Source organism: Paroedura picta, chromosome 8 (genome assembly GCF_049243985.1).
Source record: "Paroedura picta isolate Pp20150507F chromosome 8, Ppicta_v3.0, whole genome shotgun sequence".
In the NCBI taxonomy this organism is placed as follows: Eukaryota; Metazoa; Chordata; class Lepidosauria; order Squamata; family Gekkonidae; genus Paroedura; species Paroedura picta.
In genome coordinates, this window is record NC_135376.1 from 10,115,441 (window position 1) to 10,121,623 (window position 6,183).

Sequence of the window (6,183 nt, forward strand, 5' to 3'; positions counted from 1 at the left end):
TGTTGTTGTTATGTGCGAAGTCGTGTCCGACCCATCGCGACCCCATGGACAATGATCCTCCAGGCCTTCCTGTCCTCTACCATTCCCCGGAGTCCATTTAAGTTTGCACCTACTGCTTCAGTGACTCCATCCATCCACCTCATTCTCTGTCGTCCCCTTCTTCTTTTGCCCTCGATCTCTCCCAGCATTAGGCTCTTCTCCAGGGAGTCCTTCCTTCTCATGAGGTGGCCAAAATATTTGAGTTTCATCTTCAGGATCTGGCCTTCTAAAGAGCAGTCAGGGCTGATCTCCTCTAGGACTGACTGGTTTGTTCGCCTTGCAGTCCAAGGGACTCGCAAGAGTCTTCTCCAGCACCAGAGTTCAAAAGCCTCAATTCTTTGACGCTCGGCCTTCCTTATGGTCCAACTTTCGCAGCCATACATTGCAACTGGGAAGACCATAGCCTTGACTAAACGCACTTTTGTTGGCAGGGTGATGTCTCTGCTTTTTAGGATGCTGTCTAGATTTGCCATAGCTTTCCTCCCCAGGAGCAAGCGTCTTTTAATTTCTTTGCTGCAGTCCCCATCTGCAGTGATCTTGGAGCCCAGGAAAATAAAATCTGTCACTATCTCCATTTCTTCCCCTTCTATTTGCCAGGAATTGAGAGGGCCGGATGCCATGATCTTTGTTTTCTTGATGTTGAGTTTCAAGCCAACTTTGGCACTCTCCTCCTTCACCCGCATCAACAGGCTCTTTAGTTCCTCTTCACTTTCTGCCATTAGAGTGGTATCATCTGCATATCTGAGGTTGTTGATATTTCTCCCTGCAATCTTGATCCCAATTTGTGACTCCTCTAATCCCGCATTTCTCATGATGTGCTCTGCATACAAGTTAAATAGGCAAGGCGACAGTATACAGCCTTGCCGAACTCCTTTCTCAATTTTGAACCAGTCAGTGATTCCATGTTCAGTTCTCACTGTTGCTTCTTGACCTGCATATAAATTTCTCAAGAGACAAATAAGATGCTCTGGTATTCCCATCTCTTTAAGAACTTGCCACAATTTGTTGTGCTCCACACAATCAAAGGCTTTAGCATAGTCAATGAAGCAGAAGTAGACGTTCTTCTGGTACTCCCTAGCTTTCTCCATGATCCAGCGTATGTTGGCAATTTGATCTCTAGTTCCTCTGCCTCTTCGAAATCCTGCCTGTACTTCTGGAAGTTCTCGGTCCACATATTGCTGGAGCCTAGCTTGTAGGATTTTGAGCATAACTTTGCTAGCATGAGAAATTAGTGCGATGGTGCGGTAGTTTGAACATTCTTTGGCATTGCCCTTCTTTGGGATTGGAATGTAAACTGACCTTTTCCAATCCTGTGGCCATTGTTGAGTTTTCCAAATTTGCTGGCATATTGAATGTAGCACTTTTACTGCATCGTACTTTAAGATTTTGAATAGTTCAACTGGAATGCTGTCACTACCACTAGCTTTATTGTTGCTCAGACTTCCTAAGGCCCATTTGACTTCACATTCCAGGATGTCTGGCTCCAGGTCAGTAAGTACCCCATTGTGGTCATCAGGGATGTTAAGCTCGCTCTTGTATAGTTCTTCTGTATAATTTTGCCACCTTTGTTTGATCTCTTCTGCTTCTGTGAGGTCCCTACCATTTTGGTCCCTTATCATACCCATCTTTGCATGAAACGTTCTCTTCATATCTCCAATTTTCTTGAAAAGATCTCTGGTCCTCCCCATTCTATTGTTTTCTTCTATTTGTTTGCACTGTTCATTTAAGAAGGCATTCTTATCTCTTCTAGCTTTTCTCTGGAATTCTGCATTCAATTGGGTGTATCTTTCTCTTTCTCCCTTGCCTTTCACTTCCCTTCTCTCCTTAGCTATTTGTAAAGCTTCCTCAGACAGCCATTTTGATTTCTTGCATTTCTTTTTCTTTGGGATGGTTTTAGTTGCTACCTCTTGTACAATGTTGCGAACCTCCGTCCATAGTTCTTCAGGCACTCTGTCTATCAGATCTAATTCCTTAAATCTATTTGTCACCTCCACTGTGTATTCGTCAGGGATATGATTTAGTTCATACCTGAGTGGCCTAGTGCTTTTCCCTACTTTCTTCAATTTAAGCCTAAATTTTGCAACAAGAAGCTCATGATCTGAACCACAATCAGCTCCTGGTCTTGTTTTTATTGACTGGATAGAACTTTTCCATCTTTGGCTGCAGAGCACATAGTCAATCTGATTTCTGTGTTGACCGTCTGGTGATGTCCATGTGTAGAGTCGTCTCTTGGGTTGCTGGAAAAGAGTGTTTGCTATGACCATTGTATTCTCTTGACAAAATTCTACCAGCCTGTGCCCTGCTTCATTTTGTACTCCAAGGCCAAACTTGCCTGTTATCCCGGTTATCTTTTGGCTTCCTACTTTAGCATTCCAATCCCCCATGATGATAAGCACATCATTTTTGGGCGTTGCTTCTAGAAGGTGTTGTAGGGCTTCATAGAACTGATCAACTTCATCCTCTTCAGCAGCAGTGGTTGGGGCGTAGACCTGGATCACTGTGATGTTGAATGGTTTGCCTTGGATTCGAACTGAGATCATTCTGTCATTTTGGGGATTGTATCCCAAGACTGCTTTTCCTACTCTCTTATTGATTATGAATGCTACTCCATTTCTTCTGCGAGATTCTTGTCCACAGTAGTATACCTGATGGTCATCTGAATTAAATTCACCCATTCCTGTCCATTTTAGTTCACTGATTCCTAAAATGTCGATGTTCAGTCTTCTCATTTCTTGTTTAACCACGTCCAGCTCGCTTTTTTCTCTAGTGGGGCTTAAACCATCCTATTGTAGACCAAAGACAGGTATAATGATAAAGGACAGGTATCATTCTACCTGTATCTTTCAGGGCATAAGTAGCTGATGGAAAGCATTTCTGTTTTGGGGAAATGAAACGGGAAGGAAGAATCCCCCTCCCCTTTTCTCAGTGTTTTTTGCAACTCATGGACGTGGACAAAATGGAGAGGCTTCAGAAGACAATGACGAGGATGATCTAGGGCAGGGGTAGTCAAACTGCGGCCCTCCAGATGTCCATGGACTACAATTCCCAGAAGCCCCTGGACTGTACCACCCCTCAAGAGCCTCTTGTGGTGCAGAGTGGTAAGGCAGCAGACATGCAGTCTGAAAGCTCTGCCCACGAGGCTGGGAGTTCGATCCCAGCAGCCGGCTCAGGGTTGACTCAGCCTTCCATCCTTCCGAGGTCGGTAAAATGAGTACCCAGCTTGCTGGGGGGTAAATCGTAATGACTGGGGAAGGCACTGGCAAACCACCCCGTATTGAGTCTGCCATGAAAACGCTGGAGGGCGTCACCCCAAGGGTCAGACATGAGTCAGTGCCTGCACAGGGGATACCTTTACCTTTACCTTTACCACCCCTCTTGGGGTGCCTGACCATCAGGCTCTTTGCAGTGACTCACCCAGCCTCTCCCACATTTCACATACATTTTTAAGCAGTGAACACAAGAGCTTCCTTCTTTCCACTTGCAACCCATCCCACAAGCACCAAGAACAGCAGCCAAGCAGCCTTGCTTGCCGGAGAGTCAGTGGACAATGATTTCTGTAGCTACACCCTATCCCTTAGGAAGCCTGGTCTACCAAAGCACCTGGAACTGAGGCTTGAGCTGGGAATTCACGGTGGTCCTTGATCTACCGTATCATCATCCTTCCCTTCCTCCATGGAGCCCAGGACAGGGTACAATAGCTTCCCTCTACTTTACCTTCACAACAACCTTGGGAGGTGGGCTAGGCTGAGAGCAAGACATGGATTCCGGGTCAGCCTGTGGGCTTCACAGCCGGGTGCAGATTTGAACCTTTGGGTCTCCCAAATCCTAACCTGACACTTTGGCCATTATACTTCCTGGCATCAGCCATGAATGAAGCATTATGTGCACAGTCTGAGGCACTCTTTGCCCTTTTGTCAAGTGCATGGTCCTTCCCAGTCACGCCAGACAAGTCACCAAGGGAGAGTGGGATGAGTTAGGAGAAGACGGTTTTTATATCCTGTTTTTCACTACCTGGAGGAGTCTCAAAGTGGCTTACAATGGCCTTCACTTCCTCTCCCAACAACAGTTACCCTGTGAGGTAGGTGTGGTTGAGAGAACTTCTGACAGGGCTGCTCTGTGAGAACAGCATTATCAGGACTGTGACTAGCCCAATGTCATCCAGCTGGCTGCATGTGGAGGAGCAGACAATCAAACCCGGCTTGTCCGATTGGAGGCCGCCACTCTTAGCCACTACACTGCGCTGAAAAAGAGAATTGAACCCCATCCTGTTTGAATTCCTATGCAGGTTCCGCTGTGCTTGTAAAACAGAACCGTTTCCCCACCCTATAGTTGACGCCCAGTAAACGCCAGCAAGTCAAACCAGCCTTCCTGTCAAAGCCCCACACCAACCCGGGGCTCTAAAAATCTCTCTGCCCTCTCCCCGTCCTGCTGCTGAAAGGTTAGAAAGAGGCACTGAAGGGCAGAACTGTTTGAGTTGTTACAAATTTCAATTATTCTAGACTCTATTCTTTGTACTTATATATATTTTTTATCACGTCATGTGTTGTGAGGCAACCTGCCCTGAGTCTGGAGACAAAGGTGGGTAACAAAGATAACAATGAAAATAATAGATTCAAATGGTTTAGCCGTGTTGGTCTGAAGTAGCACAACAAAATCAGAATCCAGTAGCACCTTTAAGACCAACAAAGATTTATTCAAGGCGTGAGCTTTCGAGTGCAAGCACTCTTCCTCTAAGAGTGCTTGCACTCGAAAGCTCACGCCTTGAATAAATCTTTGTTGGTCTTAAAGGTGCCACTGGACTCTGATTTTATTGTAATAAAAATAATAGTAAAAGTAACAACAACAACAACAACACAATTATAACAACAACAATGTCATGACCGGTGGGAACAAAAGCCAACCCGGGTCTTCTCTGCACAGAGTCCTAGAAACTGAACTCTCCTTCCCATCCGGAGGAAAAGAAGACAGCCAAGGGCCCCTCCTGCTCCCCCTCTCTTGGCTCTGCTTCCCCTCCTTCCCGGAGACGTGGGGACATGGTGTGCAGGGCTGACAGAACATCACACATCTGTCTCAGGTACTAACGCTCTTGGCCCAGCCTTGCTCCCCCCCCTCCCCTGGCTGTCAGGACCCCTCCCACCCCTCCACCCTCAGCTCCCAGGTGTGCAACCCACCCATCCGGCACGACTGATACAGAGACCCTGAGCTCCCTCTCCGTGACCTCTGCGGGTTTTGGAGGGAAAACAACACCGGAATCCTCCAAATAAGGCACAGACAGAGAAAGGGGTGGGGGTGGGAGGGGTGGGGGGGTGTTCTCCACCAAACCAGATTCTCTCCCCCCCCCCCCGTGCTGCCATTCCCCAATGCACTCTTCAGTCCTATTTAATTATTAGGATCAGCCAACCTCAGCCTCCCCCCCGCTGCTGTTTCCACCCCTTCCTTTCTTCTTCCGCGCTGCACCTGGCAGACGGCTCAGCTCGCCAAGCCCACCCAGCCCACGCCAGCGCCAGTGTGCTCCTTGGCAGAGGCAGCCTCTCCTTTTGTTTCCCCGCTGCAAATCTTACCTCTCTGGCTGGTCACATCTTCCCTCCACATGCAGGAGCGGTGCGGGGCGGTGGGCAACCGGGGAGGGAGCGCGACACCTCCCCCCAGCCTCGGAGGGTCAATACCTGGAGATCTGGCCAAAGCCCCCGAGCGGCCAGCAGCTGTCGAACGCCGTCATCCTGGCTCTCCCTGACATTTACAGCCCTCTATTTTGTTTGGAGCCCTTCATGTCACCCCCCTCCCCGCTCACTCATCCCTCCCTTAATACTGGCTTGCTCGAAATGACCCGAAATAGTTTGGAAGGACAATGGGAGGATGACAGGCGCACCAGCAGCCAGCGCTGCTTGGAATTACTTTGCCCGGGCTGCTGGTAGGCTGGCTGGAAACACACAAACACACACAGCCGCTCGCCCGGGGAAGCCTGAGGTAAGATTTATTAACTTGGGAGAGGCGTGCAGTTTTCTGCCTTGGCTCCGTGCTGCCACAAGGCCCCTTGCTCAATAGGAGAGAAGAGCCGAAGGGATGGGCTTTTTGCACCCTCCTTTTCTCTACCTGAAGCAGCTTACGATCCCCTTCCCCTCCCCACATCAGACACCCTGTGAG

The 6,183-nt window shown here is 48.4% G+C and overlaps 1 protein-coding gene across 2 annotated transcripts in view; it reads right to left on the reverse strand.

Moving 5' to 3' along the window:
• The window catches only part of KCNMB2 (potassium calcium-activated channel subfamily M regulatory beta subunit 2), a 190,515-nt gene extending 184,576 nt beyond the window's left edge, over positions 1–5,939 (reverse strand). Inside the window, exon 1 of one of the 2 annotated variants that reach the window (XM_077348348.1) lies at positions 5,601–5,939. The gene's annotated coding sequence lies outside the window, so the exon portion shown is untranslated. The remainder of the gene's footprint in view (positions 1–5,600) is intronic. The other variant, XM_077348352.1, reaches the window with a different exon arrangement.
• Between the last annotated feature and the right edge of the window lie 244 nt (positions 5,940–6,183).